The following is a 15,717-nucleotide window of genomic DNA, read 5'->3' on the forward strand; positions in this document are numbered from 1 at the left end:
CCACCTTTCGTTCCCATAGGATATCCCACAAACAGACAAACTTCTGTACATGATTCCAACTTATCAGTATCTCCCTTCAGCACATGTGCTGGACTACCCATATCCGGATATGATTCAGACTAGGCTTACGCCCATTCCATAATTCCATGGGAGTAGAAAGAACTATTTTAGAAGGTACCATATTCAGAATGTACACTGCTGTTTCCAGAGCATATCCTCAAAATGAATTTGGTAATTCTGAATAACTCATCATCGATCTAACCATTTCCATAAGAGTCATATTCCTTCGTTCTGCCACACCATTCTGTTGGGGTGTACCAGGTGCAGACAATTGGATTGAATCCCGACTTCTGATAAGTAATTTCTAAACTCTCCAAAGAGGTATTCGCCACCACGATCAGACCGTAGTGTCTTGATACTTTTACCAAGACGTTTCTCCACACCAGCCCTATATTCTTTGAACTTGTCAAAGCATTCAGACTTGAGGCGCATTAGGTAAATGTATCCGTATCTTGAATAATCGTCTATAAAGGAGACGAAGTATTCATAATCACCTCTTGCCTGGATAGACATAGGACCACACAAATCAGAATGAACCAGTTCTAACGTATCTTTGGCTCTATACCCCTTGGCCTTAAAAGGTCTCTTGGTCATTTTACCTTCTAAGCAGGATTCACATGTTGGAAAGTTTTCCAACTCTAATGAACCCAAGAGTCCATCGTCTACAAGCCTTTGAATCCTACTTAAGTTAATATAACCAAGCCTTAGATGTCAAAGATACGTTTGGTTCATTTTCGAAGGTTCTTTTCTCTTATTAGAGTTAGAAGATGTGTTATTAATTTTCATATTTTACTTTGTGGGAGAAATTAGATTTAAAGTATATAAATTGCCAACCAATGCACCAGAACAGATAATCACCTTATTTCTCTTTATAACGACATTGTTACTAAAGAAACAGAATATCTATCCAAATACAGTTTAGAAATTGAAATTAAATTCTTTCCAAAACTGGGTACATAAAGACAATTTCTTAAAATCAAACTTCTATTCCTATCAAAAGATAAGTAGACGTCTCCCACTGCAACAGCCGCCACCTTAGTAGCATTGCCCATGTAGACGGTTATCTCTCATTCAAATAGTCGTCGGGTTTCCTGGAACCCCTGTAAAGAATTGTAGACATGATCAGTGGCTCCCGTATCTACACACCAGGTGCTGGTAGATAACACCGCTAAATATGTTTCAACTACTAGAGTATGAGATATACCTTTATTGTTCTGACTCCTACGAGGACAGTTCACCTTCCAATATCCTGACTGCTTGCAGATGAAGCACTTGCCCTTCGACTTCTTCATTCCAGCTTTTTGTCTTGTACCCTGAGGTTTATTCACTCTCTTTGCTGAAAAGACCTGTTTCTTCTTCTTCTTACCTTTTGACTTAGAAGTAGAACCATTTTTAGCATAGTGAATCTGAGAACTGTGACGAAATATACCTTTTGCTGCCTGTAGTTCTGTCAGAAGTTCTGCCAACGTATACTCTCTTTTGTTTATGTTATAGTTTAGGCGGAACTGCTCAAAACTTTTGGGTAGCGTTTGGAGAATTATATTGACCTGGGTTTCCCCATCGATTTCTCCTCCAAGGACTTATATTTCGTTCAGATAAGTCATCATTTTGAGGATATGATCCCTTACGGGTGTCCCCTCAGACATGGTGGCTGTCATTAACTTTCTCATTGCCTCTTACCTATCAGTCCGACTCTGGTGCCCAAAGAGTTCTTTGAGATTGTTCATTATATCATAATCTGTTGGTAAATCTTGATGTTGATGTTGCAATACATTTGACATTGAAGTCAAAATGTAACACCGCGCCATCTCATCTGCTTTTACCCATTTCCTATGATACTCAATCTCCTCCGGGGTAGAGTCACCATTAGGTGCATCAGGGCAAGCCTCAGTCAGTACAAACTTATAGCTCTCGGTAGTAAGAACAATGTCCAGGTTCCTTTTCCAATCTATATAGTTGGGACTAGTAAGTTTGTTCTCTTTCAGTATAATGGCTAGTGGGTTGAAAGTCATCCTAAGAATCACAAAATAAATTTTGGTCAAGAATCTAAATTTAGAATAATATTGATTCCTCAAACAATACTATTTAAATTTACCAACACCTCAAAACACTGTGAATATTGCATGCCACGTTAGTGTGGACGTATACAAATTCAACATTTGTAAGAGGAGGGAGTAACCCATTAATTTTATTATCTTGCCATCCTAACTTTATAACAAATAAAATTAATAGTTGATTTTCCTTTGGTCACACAAAACAATAGCAGTGACTCCGTTGGGGAGTATATTATTGAATGCGTCTAAGTGTATACCATTACTTAATACTTAGTCCATTAAATAGGATTGTGCCCCTTCAGTTGGAGAAGATCACATGCTCCTAAATAATTTCCTATAACCATCCATAAAGGAAGTTTGATCTAGTGTTCCGTAACAAAACCATCCGTTGTGGAGGGAGGCACTCAGAGCCAACACGCAGGTTTGTTGCATCACTTACAAACAAGTAATGGAGACCGTGGAATTTATTAAAATCCCTCTCCCACTTAGTTATTTAAAAATGAGGATTTTAACCTATGCTAGCATACATCATAGTAAATAAAAGCAATAAATTTGGAAATTAATTTTCCAACTATTATGGTCTTTTCCATCACTGTCTTCAGTATGCTCCAACCCTAGCTGCTGTCATCTTTAGCCACCGCCATCGGATTGAGTTGTCGCATCTATCTTGCTTCTTATTCCGCTGCGTCTCTGGTCCTCCAAAAGCACCACGCCTCACAAAGATACGATCCGCGATAAATATAGAATTTTACATATATCGATCCTATATTCCATAAAGGAATGTACATGTATTCTAGATCGAACAAAAATAAAATTCTAAAAATAATACAGCTCCTGCTGTATTTGATACATACAATCATGCACACAAAATAATGCCCTTGACATGTCCAAGGGTCCAATCACACACAATATCTAAATATCATAATAGTTGGAGCCTGCAACCACAAAGTTAGCACATCCTACTATTATCCTGCCTAAATTATGTATGACATGTGCATAATTAATTTGAAAATCAAAACACACAGAGGCAAACCGTAGCTCTGATACCAATTGTTGGTTAGTCTTAGAAAAATCGTTCACATTCCACTATACAAAATTTTGTACAAGTGTCGAACCTTTCCTTAAATAACCTATTGTGTTCTTTAGAAGTTAAATTAGGAATCACAGACGGAACTTAACATCATTGATTCCAAATTTAACTTATTTGTTCTTAATGGTTAGATTTGAATCGTAAGCGGAACTTAACACTATTGATTCAAATCCACCTATGTTATTAATTCCATTAAATATTAATTTCCAAAATTGGCTTCCAGTACTGCATGGCGAGCACATGACCTTCTTGGATAGGGGAGCAACCACCACTACCTAGACAAAGCCTTTTAAGGAAAGCTAATATTTAATTTCTTTAAATAACTCTAGGTTAACCAAAAGGAACAATCGAATCACAAATTTGAAAAACAAAGAAAACACAAACTCGAAAAATAAATTCGAAAAACTAGATCTAATGCCTCTTGTGTTTGGAATTTTTGCAAAAAAAATAACTAGCATGATGCGGAAAACAATTGCTAATTATACATTCTCTTTGTATGCTAATGACCTTGAGATCTTCTGCCGTATTCCTTGCCTCGCCTTGGACGTCATGTGGGCGACGATCCTCCAAGATGAACACCACTCAAAAGCTTTCTTCCTCTTCCTCTAAAATCCGGCCACCACCACCACCACCAAGGAGAAGAGAGCAAAGGGAAAAGGAGAAGAGAGAGGGCCGGCCACACCAAGAAAATCTCCAAGCAAGAGAATAAGAATTGTTTCCCATGAAGCCTTCTCACCCCTTCTTTTATATTACTTGCCCAAGGAAAATAAGGGAAGAATTTTTACAAAAATTAAAATCTTCCTTTAGTTTTTCCTTTTCCCTTTTATTTTTCCTTTTCTTTCCTCTTGATTGAATCAATCACCAAATCAATGATTGGCTTGATTTAATCTTGGTCGGCCCCTTGCTTGGACACCAAGCAAGGGTGGCCGACCACTTATAGGAAGGAATAAAAATTTTAAAATAAAATTTTACAAGAAGAAATCCTCTTATAAAATTTTACAAGCTCTTTTTCCTAAAGTGGATGTTAAAAAGTAAAATTTTAAAAATTAAAGCCATGTTTTAAAATTTAAAACTTCTCTTCAAAAAATTTCCTTTTTTAACATGAATAGAAAATTTTAATTTTTAAAACTTCTCTTCCTTTTTTCTAAAACCATGAGGATGGTTAAAAAAGAAAAGTTTTAAAACTTTTAAAAATCTCTATTAAACCATGTGACCTAATTCAAATAAGGAAAGTTTTTAAAATTAAAATCTCTCTTTTAAAACTTATAGTTTTCTACAAAGAGAAGATTTTAAAAATTCAAAACAACCCTCCTTGTTTGATTAATGTGGTCGACCCCTACTTGTTTGGTCACCAAGCAATAGGGCTGGCCCCCATAGAAGAGGATGTGGTCGGCCCTTGCTTGGTCACCAAGCATTGGACCAGCCCCATTCTTGGACACCAAGATGGGCTTATATTTGGATGAACTTGAGGCTTTAATGAGGCTACGACAGGGACCTAGAGGAGAAATTAGTTTTGACCTTCCAATGAGTTTGAGTATCTCGTGTTCGCCCCGAACACACAACTCAAGTTCATCGATAATAACTCATTCTACTAGAGAGTTATTATCGCACTACCGCACCAATCCCAGATTACATTATGGGCTCCTTCTTATCATGAGTGTGTTAGTCTCCCTGTGTTTAAGATAACAAATGTCCATTAATTAAGTAAGTTACTGACAACTCACTTAATTAATATCTAGTTCCAAAAGTAGTACTACTCAACTTTATTGTCATGTCGGACTAAGTCCACCTGCAGGGTTTAACATGGCAATCCTTATGAGCTCCTCTTGGAGACATTCTCAACCTAGATAACTAGGACACAGTTTCCTTCTATAATCAACAACACACACTATAAGTAATATCATTTCCCAACTTATCAGGCCTATTGATTTATCAAGCTAAATCTCACCCTTTCATAAGTTAAAGAAATAAATACTAAATATATGCGCTTGTTATTATATTAGGATTAAAAGTACACACTTCCATAATAACTAAGGTCTAGTTCTTTTATTAAGTCAGTATAAAAAGAACTTACCTAAAATGGTCCTATTCAATACACTTAGAGTGTACCAGTGTAATTTATTAGTCAAGATAAACTAATACTTAATTACACTACGACTACTCTAATGGTTTGTTCCTTTCCATCTTAGTCGCAAGCAATTGTTTATAATTTATAAAGAACCGATAACATGATCTTCTGAGTGTGACACCACACACCATGTTATCTACTATATAAATTAATTGATCAATTACATTTAACAAATAAATGCAGATATTGACCAATGTGATTCTTTTATTTCAAAAATAAATGTTTACAAAAGCTAGGCTTTTAGTATACATTCCAACAGCTTCAAGTTCAGGACTACATCGTTAGTAATAAAAATATCGATCCCACGAGAATGCTGATTAAGTACTAGTTAACTTCGCCTAGTGAATTATCTAGACAATCAAAGGTTGGTTCACGAATGCTAGAAGAGAGGTTGAGAAGAGGGAAGAAAAGGTTTATAGAAAGAGGAGGAAAGAGAGAATAGAGAGAGAGAGCGTACATGAGTGGCGTGTGATAGATTCTAGGATTTCAGTTTCGTTATGATGCTCGTTAATGTCCCTATGCATTGTTCATCTACCTAACTCCATGCTTACACTCGTGTAGGGATTCTATCTAAAGCTTAGCACACTCCCTGCGTAGGTTGTACAGAGAGCCTACCCAAGTTCTAACACCATTAAGTAAAGAGGTAACTCTAAAAAGTCGGGTTAAGAGGGAATTCTTGTCACTAGGACCCCCTAGTCATACATTCCTAAAGTTGTCTAATGTACTTCCTAATGATAGCACTAGAGTATCAACTCCAATTAGAACGCTCTAACAAGAATTAGTCTCTATGTTAAGATCTTTTTGTTGGGTGCTACTCAAAATTCCGTTCTGTTTCCCCTGTACAAAAATTTGTACAAGCACAGAACTTTTCCTAGCAACCCATATGCTTTTCAGGAGTAAAACTTGGATTGCAAACGAAACTTAACATTATTAATCCAAGTTCAACCCATGTGTTCATCAGAAGTTAAACCATATTTCAGAAGTTGATTAAATATCTATTTCAAGGATTGTCTTCTAGGTCGTTGGCGAGGCACTCGACTTACTTGGATATGGGATCATCCACCACTTCCTAGACAAAGCCTTTCAAATAAATTGAATATTTAAACTCCTTATAGTAACTTTAGGTTTAACTACAGAGACCTCAATCGAAGCACAAAATCGCTAGCCTCATGTGTTAGTATTTCAGGATCCATACAAAGAAAAACTAAACTAGTATGCAGCGGATACAATTAACTATTTATACCTTTCTTTGTAGCTTATAGACCTCTTGATCTTCTGCTGTATTCTTCTCCACTTCTTGGATGTCGTGTGGGTGACGATCTACCAAGACAAAGACACCCGACCTTCTCCTTCCTTCCCAAATTTTCGGCCACCAAAGAATATAAAGTGAAGATGTGCCTCCTCCTTCTTCTTCTCCTCCTCCAAGCAACCGGTCATCAAATGCTTCTTCTCTTCTTCTTCTTCTCCTTCAAGTCGTGACCACCAAGGTGAGATAGGCACCGACCCTAGAGGGAAGAAAGGGAAGAAGTGGGGCACCGGTTTAAAGAGAGATAGAGAGAAGAAGAGGCCGGCCACCAAAGAGAATAAAAGAGAGAGAACTTAGGTTATCTTTGGGCACCACCCTCCTCCTCTTTTATATTCTTTGCTAGCGGAAAAAAAGAAAAGTTTTATTAAAATTTTCCTTTTATTTCTATTGTGGATGATTTACAAAAAAAAGGAAAGATTTTAACAAAATTAAAATCTCTATTTTAAACCATTGTAAATAGTTATAAAAGGAAAGATAACAAAATTTTGTTTTAAACAAAATCTTCCTTTTATTCCTATAATTGTTGTTTACAAAAAAAAAGGAAAGATTTTAATAAAATTAAAATCTCTCTTTTAAACTATTGTAAATAGTTATAAAAGCAAAGATAACAAAATTTTTTTTTAAACAAAATCTTCCTTTTATTCCGATAATGGTTGTTTACAAAAAAAAGGAAAGATTTAAAAAAAAATAAAATCTCTCTTTTAAATCATTGTAGATAACTATAAAAGAAAAGATTTTAACAAAATTTTATTTTAAATAAAAACTTCCTTTTCTCTTCTTTTATGGTATGGTTGGCCCCTTGCTTAGACACCAAGCAAGGCTTGGCCGACCCACATCTTGGGCACCAAGCAAGGCTTGGCCGACCCTTTGCTTGGGCACCAAGCAAGGATGTGGTCGGCCGCTCACTTGGTTAGGAAGGAAAATCAAAACGGGTGAATGCGAGGCTTTATTGAGGTTACAGCAGGGACCGAGAGGAGGAATTAGTTTTGGCCTCCTGATGAGCTTGAGCTTCCTGTGTTCGACCCGAACACCCAACTCAAGTTCATCAATAATAACTCATACCACTAAAGAGTTATTATTGAACTACCATACCAATCCCATATTACATTATGGGTTCCTTCTTATCATGAGTACATTAATCTCCCTGTGTTTAAGATATCAAATGTCCATTAATTAAATGAGTTACTGACAACTCACTTAATTAATATCTTGCTCCAAGAGTAGTACCACTCAACTTCATTGTTATGTCGGAACTAAGTCCACCTGCAGGGTTTACATGACAATCCTTATGAGCTCCTCAAGGGGGCATCATCATCCTAATAAATAGGACACAGTTTCCTTCTATAATCAACAACACACCATATAAATAACATTATTTCCAAACTTATCGGGCCTATTGATTTAACGAATAAATCTCACCCATTAATAAATTAAAGAAATAAATACTAAGTATATGTGATTGTTATTATATCGGGATTAAGAGTACGCACATCCATAATAACAGAGGTTGTGTTCTTTTATGCAGTCAATATAAAAAGAACAACCTCAAATGGTCCTGCTCAATACACACATAGTGTACTAGTGTAATTTTATAGTCAAGATAAACTAATATCAAATTACACTACAATCATTCCAATGGTTTGTCCCAATCCATCTTGGTTGTGAGCTACTATTTATAATTTATAAGTAACTGATAACATAATTTTTTGTGTGACACCACACACCATGTTATCTACAATATAAATTAAATAGACAACTATATTTAACTAAATGCAGACATTTGATCAATGTGATTCTTATTTCAAAATAAATGTTTATACAAAAGTAGGTTTTTAGTATATATTCTAACAATCTCCCACTTATACTAAAAGATTATGATGCCATATACGCTGTCATACATATGATCCCCATATCCCCTTAACATTCCCATCAAAAGCTCTCACCGGAAGGGTCTTAGTGAAAGGATCTGCCAGGTTAGCTTCTAATGCAATCTTGGCGACAACAACTTCTCCTCACTTTACGATGTTTCGTATCAGGTGGTACTTGCGCTCAATGTGTTTACTTGCCTTATGGGCTCGTGGTTCCTTCGAGTTTGTTACTGTACCACTATTATCACAATAAATTGTGATAATTTTGGGAAAACCAAGAATCACATCTAAGTCCATCAAGAAGTTCTTGAGACATACAGCTTCTTTGGCTGCCTTAGAGGCTGCCAAGTACTCAACTTCCATGGTGAAGTCCGAAACGTATTTCTGCTTAACACTCCTCCATGCTATGGCTCCACCTCCCAAAGTAAACACATACCATAAGGCCGACTTACTATTGTCCCTATCTGATTGGAAGTCCGAATCTATATAACCCACAGGGAGCAAATCATCTGTCTGGTAAACTAGCATATAATCTCTAGTCCTTTTCAGGTACTTCAATATATGCTTTACGGCAGTCCAATATCCTTGTCCTGGGTTACTTTGATATCTGCTAACCATGCCCACGGTAAAACAGATATCTGGTCTCGTACATAGCATCACATACATTAGGCTTCCTACAGCTGAAGCATAAGGAACTGCCCTCATGTCCTCTATTTCATTTGATGTTTTAGGAGACATCTCTTTAGATAAAGGTACTCCATGCCAAAAAGGTAGAAAACCTTTCTTGGATTTTTGCATGTTAAAACGAGCTAGAATAGTATCGATGTATGAAGCTTGGGATAAGCACAACATTCTTTTCTTGTGATCCTTTATTACTTTGATCCCAAGAATATACCCACATTCTCCCAAATCCTTCATATCATACTACTTGGACAACCATACCCTTACGTTCGACAACACTTTGAAATTGTTGTCAATGAGCAAAATGTCATCTACGTATAGTACAAGAAATACCACCATGTTTCCATCACTCTTCTTGTATACACAAGACTCATCCGGACACACTGGATCACTTCATTAAACCGGATGTTCCAAGATCTTGAAGCTTGCTTCAGTCCATAGATAGACCAATTGAGCTTACATACAAGATGCTCTTTGCCCTTCGCAATGAATCCCTCTGGTTGCTTAATATGGATATTTTCTTCAAGACTTCCATTAAGGAAAACTGTCTTGATATCCATTTGCCAAATCTCATAATCCATATGAGCGGCAATAGATAAAAGAATCCGGATAGACTTAAGCATAGCTACTGGCTAAAAGGTTTCCTCATAATCGATTCCCTTTTTCTAAGTATACCCTTTTGCAACAAGCCTTGCTTTGAAGGTTTCTACCTTCCGATCTATCCCTCTTTTTCTTTTGTAGTCCGATTTACATCTAATGTCTTTTACACCATTTGGTGGTTCTACAAGCTCCCAGACCTGATTAGAGTACATAGATTCTATTTCAGAGTTCATTGCACTTTGCTAATATGTTGCATTTTTATCTTGGAGTGCTTCATCATATGTCCTGGGATTAGGTTCATGTTCACAAGGGATCAAGTCTGAAGATTCTCCCAAAAATATGAATCTATCAGGTTGCCTAACAACCCTCCCACTACGACGAGACACTACTTATAATTGTGCATCATTTGTAACACGTTTTGCAGTTTCTTGTGGTATCTCATCTTATACTATTGGTACTAAAGTAGACGTGTCTTCTCTTATTTCCTCAAGAACAATTTAACTCATAGGATTGTGGTTCATTACATAGTCCTCTTCTAAAAATCGAGCATTGGTGCTAATAATGACCTTCTGATCTTTAGGACTATAAAATAAACCACCTTTCATTCCTTTAAGATAACCTACAAACAAGCGAACTTCTGTACGTGATTCCAACTTATCAGTGTCTCCCTTCAGCACATGTGTTGGACTACCCCAAATCCGAATATGTTTCAGATTAGGCTTATGCTCATTCCATAATTCTATGGGAGTAGAGGTTACTGACTTAGAAGGTACCAAGTTCAGAATGTACAATGTCGTTTCCAGAGCATATCCCTAAAATGAATTTGGTAATTCTGAATAACTCATCATTGATCTAACTATTTCCATAAGAGTCCTATTTTTTCGTTCTACCACACTATTCTGTTGGGGTGTACCAGGTGCAGACAGTTGGGATTGAATCTCGACCTCTGATAAGTAACTCCGAAACTCTCCTAAGAGGTACTCGGCACCACGATCAGACCGTAGTGTCTTGATACCTTTACCATGACGTTTCTCCACATCAGGCTTGTATTCTTTGAACTTATCAAAGCACTCAAACTTGCTGCGTATTAAGTAAATATACCCGTATTTTGAATAGTCGTCTATAAAGAGACAAAATATTTGAAACCACTTCTTGCCTGGATAGTCATAGGTCCACACAAATCAGGATAAACTAATTCCAACACATCTTTGGCTCTATACCCCTTGGCCTTAAAAGGTCTCTTGGTCATTTTTCCTTCCAAGCAAGATTCGCAGATTGGAAAATTTCCCACCACTAATGAATCCAAAAGTCCATCGGCTATTAGCCTTTGAATCCTACTCAAGTTAATATGACCAAGCCTTAAATGCCAAAGATATATTTGGTTTATTTCCGAAGGTTGCTTTCTCTTATTAGAATTAGAAGGTGTGTTATTAATTTTCATTTGTTGTATCATGGGAGTTATTGGATTTAGAGTATATAAATTGTCAACCAACGTACCAGAACAGATAATCATCCTATTTTTCTTGACAACCACTTTGTTATCAAAAGAAACAGAATATCCATCCTTAAATAATTTAAAAACTGAAATCAAGTTCTTTCTAAAACATGGTACGTAAAGACAATTTCTCAAAAATAATATTTTATTTTTATCTAAAGATAAATAAACATCTCCCACTGCAACAGCCGCCACTTTTGTAGCATTGCCCATGTAGACGGTGATTTCCCCTTCATGTAGTCGTCGGGTTTCCTGGAACCCCTGCAATGAATTGCAGACATGATCAGTGGCTCCCATATCTACACACCAGGTACCGGTAGATAACACCGCTAAACATGTTTCGACAACTAATGAATAAGATACACCTTTATTGTTCTCGTTTCTGCGAGGACAGTTCATCAAATAAGCCATCATCTTGAGGATATGATCCCTTACGGGTGCCCCCTCAGTCATGGTGGTCGTCATTAAATTTCTCATGGCCTCTTGCCTGGCAGCCCGATTCTGGTATCCGAAGAATTCCTTAAGATTGACCATCATGTCATAGGCAGTGGGTATGGCCTGATGCTGATGTTGCAACACATTTAACATATAAGTCAAAATGTAACACCGCGCCATCTCATCTGCCTTAAGCCATTTCCTATGTCTCTCTATCTCCTCTTCACTAGAATCATTATCAGGCACGCTAGGACAGACCTCAAGAAGTATGAACTTGTATCCCTCTGCAGTTAAGACCATGTCCAAGTTTCGTTTCCAATCAATGTAATTGGGACCAGTAAGTTTGTTTTCTTTCAATATAACAGCAAGAGGATTGAAAGTCATTTAAAATCCTAAGAATCACAAAATATTTGGTCAAAACTTTAGAATTTAAAATAATATTGATTCCTCTAACAATATCATTTAAATTCACCAACACATCAAAACACCGTGAATTTTGTATGCCACGATAGTGTGGACGTATACAAAATCAAACATTTGTAAGAGGGGATTTTATCCATTAATTTTATTATCTTGTCAACCTGACTTTATGATAAATAAAATTAATAGTTGATTTTTCTTCGGTCACACAAATAATAGCAGTGACTCCGATGGGGAGGATACTATTAAATGCGCCTAAGTATATACCATTACTTGATACTTAGTCCATTAAATATGATTGTGCCCCTTCAGATGGAGAAGATCACACAAACCTAAATAATTTCCTATAATCATCCCTAAAGGAAGTTTGATCTAGTGAACCGCAAACAAACTCATCCGATGTGGAGGAAGGCACTCAAAGCCAACGCGCAAATTTGAATGCATCACTTACAAACACATATGCACACACACACAACACATATAAACAGGTATGGAGAAGGAAGTGGATGGAGACCGTGGAATTTAAATAATTCCTCTCCCACTTAGTTATTTAAATTGAGGAATTTTAACATGCACACACACACAACACATATAAATAGCATAAAAGGCAATAAATATGAAAAATAATTTTCCAACTATTATGGCCTCATCCATAGCTGTCCTCCGTGCGCCACCAACCCTAGCCACCGCCAACGGGTCATGTCATCACGTCTATGTTGCTTCCTTTTCCACTACGCCTTTGGTCCTCAAATAACACCACGTCTCGCAAGAATACGATCCGCGATAAAAATAAAATTTTACATTTATCGATCCTATATTCCACAAGGGAATGTACATGCAATCTAGATCGAACAGAATGTAAAATCCAAAAACTAATACAGCTCCTGCTGTATTTAATAATTGCAATCATGCACATACATAAAATGCCCTCGACATGTTCAAGGGTCCAAATCACACACAAACATAATAGGGTCATAATAGTTGGAACTAGGATGCTTGCAACCACAAAATTAATTTATTTGCACATCCTACTATTATCCTACTTAAATTTATGTATGAAAAGTGCATAATTTAACTGAAAACCAAACACACAGAGGCAGAAAACTTGCTCTTATACCAATTGTTGGGTGCTACTTGGAATTTCGTTCTGTTTTCCTTGTACAAAAATTTGTACAAGAACAGAACTTTTCCTAGCAACCCATGTGTTTTTCAGGAGTTAAACTTGGATTGCAAACAAAACTTAACATTATTAATCCAAGTTCAACCCATGTGTTCATCAGAAGTTAAACCATATTTCAGAAGTTGATTAAATATCTATTTCAAGGATTGACTTCTAGGTCGTTGGCAAGGCACTCGACCTACTTGGATATGGGATCATCCACCACTTCCTAGACAAAGCCTTTCAAATAAATTGAATATTTAAACTCCTTATAGTAACTTTAGGTTTAACTACAGAGACCTCAATCGAAGCACAAAATCGCTAGCCTCATGTGTTAGTATTTCAGGATCCATACAAAGAAAAACTAAACTAGTATGCAACGGATACAATTAACTATCTATACCTTTCTTTGTAGCTTAAAGATCTCTTGATCTTCTGCTGTATTCTTCTCCACTTCTTGGATGTCGTTTGGGTGACGATCTACCAAGACAAAGACACCCGACCTTCTCCTTCCTTCCCAAATTTTCGGCCACCAAAGAATATAAAGTGAAGAGGCGCCTCCTTCTTCTTCTTCTTCTCCTCCAAGCAACCGGTCATCAAATGCTTCTTCTTCTTCTCCTTCAAACCGTGACCACCAAGGTGAGATAGGCACCGACCCTAGAGGGAAGAAAGGGAAGAAGTGGGGCACCGGTTTAAAGAGAGATAGAGAGAAGAAGAGGTCGGCCACCAAAGAGAATAAAAGAGAGAGAACTTAGGTTGTCTTTGGGCACCACCCTCCTCCTCTTTTATACTCTTTACTAGCGGCGAAAAAGGAAAGTTTTAATAAAATTTTCCTTTTATTTCTATTGTGGATGGTTTACAAAAAAAAAAGGAAAGATTTTAATCAAATTAAAATCTCTCTTTTAAACCATTGTAAATAGTTATAAAAGGAAAGATAACAAAATCTTCCTTTTATTCCTATAATGGTGTTTACAAAAAAAGGAAATATTTTAACAAAATTAAAATCTCTCTTTTAAACCATTGTAAATAGTTATAAAAGGAAAGATAACAAAATTTTGTTTTAAACAAAATCTTCCTTTTATTCCTATAATGGTTGTTTACAAAAAAAGAAAGATTTTAACAAAATTAAAATCTCTCTTTTAAACCATTGTAGATAATCCTAAAAGGAAATATTTTAACAAAATTTTATTTTAAATAAAAACTTCCTTTTCTCTTCTTTTATGGTATGGTCGGCCCCTTGCTTGGACACTAAGCAAGGCTTGGTCGACCCCTTGCTTGGGCACCAAGCAAGGATATGGCCGACCCCTCACTTAGGTAGGAAGAAAAATCAAAACGGGTGAATGCAAGGCTTTATAGAGGCTACAGCAGGGACCGAGAGGAGGAATTGGTTTTGGCCTCCTGGTGAGCTTGAGCTTCCTGTGTTCGACCCAAACACCCAACTCAAGTTTATCAATAATAACTCATACCACTAAAGTGTTATTATTGAACTACCGCACCAATCTCATATTACATTATGAGCTCCTTCTTATCATGAGTGCATTAATCTCCTTGTGTTTAAGATATCGAATATCCATTAATTAAATGAGTTACTGACAACTTACTTAATTAATAGCTCCAAGAGTAGTACCACTCAACTTCATTGTCATGTCGAAACTAAGTCCACCTACAGGGTTTACATGACAATCCTTATAAGCTCCTTAAGGGGACATCATCATCCTAATAAATATGACATAGTTTTCTTCTATAATCAACAACACACCATATAAATAATATTATTTCTCAACTTATCGGGCCTATTGATTTAACGAATAAATCTCACCCATTGATAAATTAAAGAAATAAATACTAAGAATGTGTGATTGTTATTATATCGGGATTAAGAGTACGCACATCTATAATAACAGAGGTTGTGTTCTTTTATGCAGTCAGTATAAAAAGAACAACCTCAAATGATCCTGCTCAATACACACATAGTGTACTAGTGTAATTTTATAGTCAAGATAAACTAATACCAAATTATACTACAACCATTCCAATGGTTTGCCCCAATCTATCTTGGTTGTGAGCTACTATTTATAATTTATAAGGAACTGATAACATGATTTTCTATTTGACACCACACACCATGTTATCTATAATATAAATTAAATGGACAACTACATTTAACTAAATGCAGACATTTGACCAATGTAATTCTTATTTCAAAATAAATGTTTATACAAAAAGTTAGACTTTTAGTATGCATTCTAACACTTTTGATTATAGAAAGTGGGTAAGTATCGATGTCCTCTATCACTAAGGGAATAATGTGTCTAGTTGAATGGGTATCCTCTATCACTAAAGATCCCCCGATTATCCAGTCTAGTAGCAACCTTAACATAGAGATAAACCTCTCACATTTACATGTTTACACCATTCACA

Source organism: Zingiber officinale, chromosome 7A (assembly GCF_018446385.1).
Source record: "Zingiber officinale cultivar Zhangliang chromosome 7A, Zo_v1.1, whole genome shotgun sequence".
Classification (NCBI taxonomy): Eukaryota; Viridiplantae; Streptophyta; class Magnoliopsida; order Zingiberales; family Zingiberaceae; genus Zingiber; species Zingiber officinale.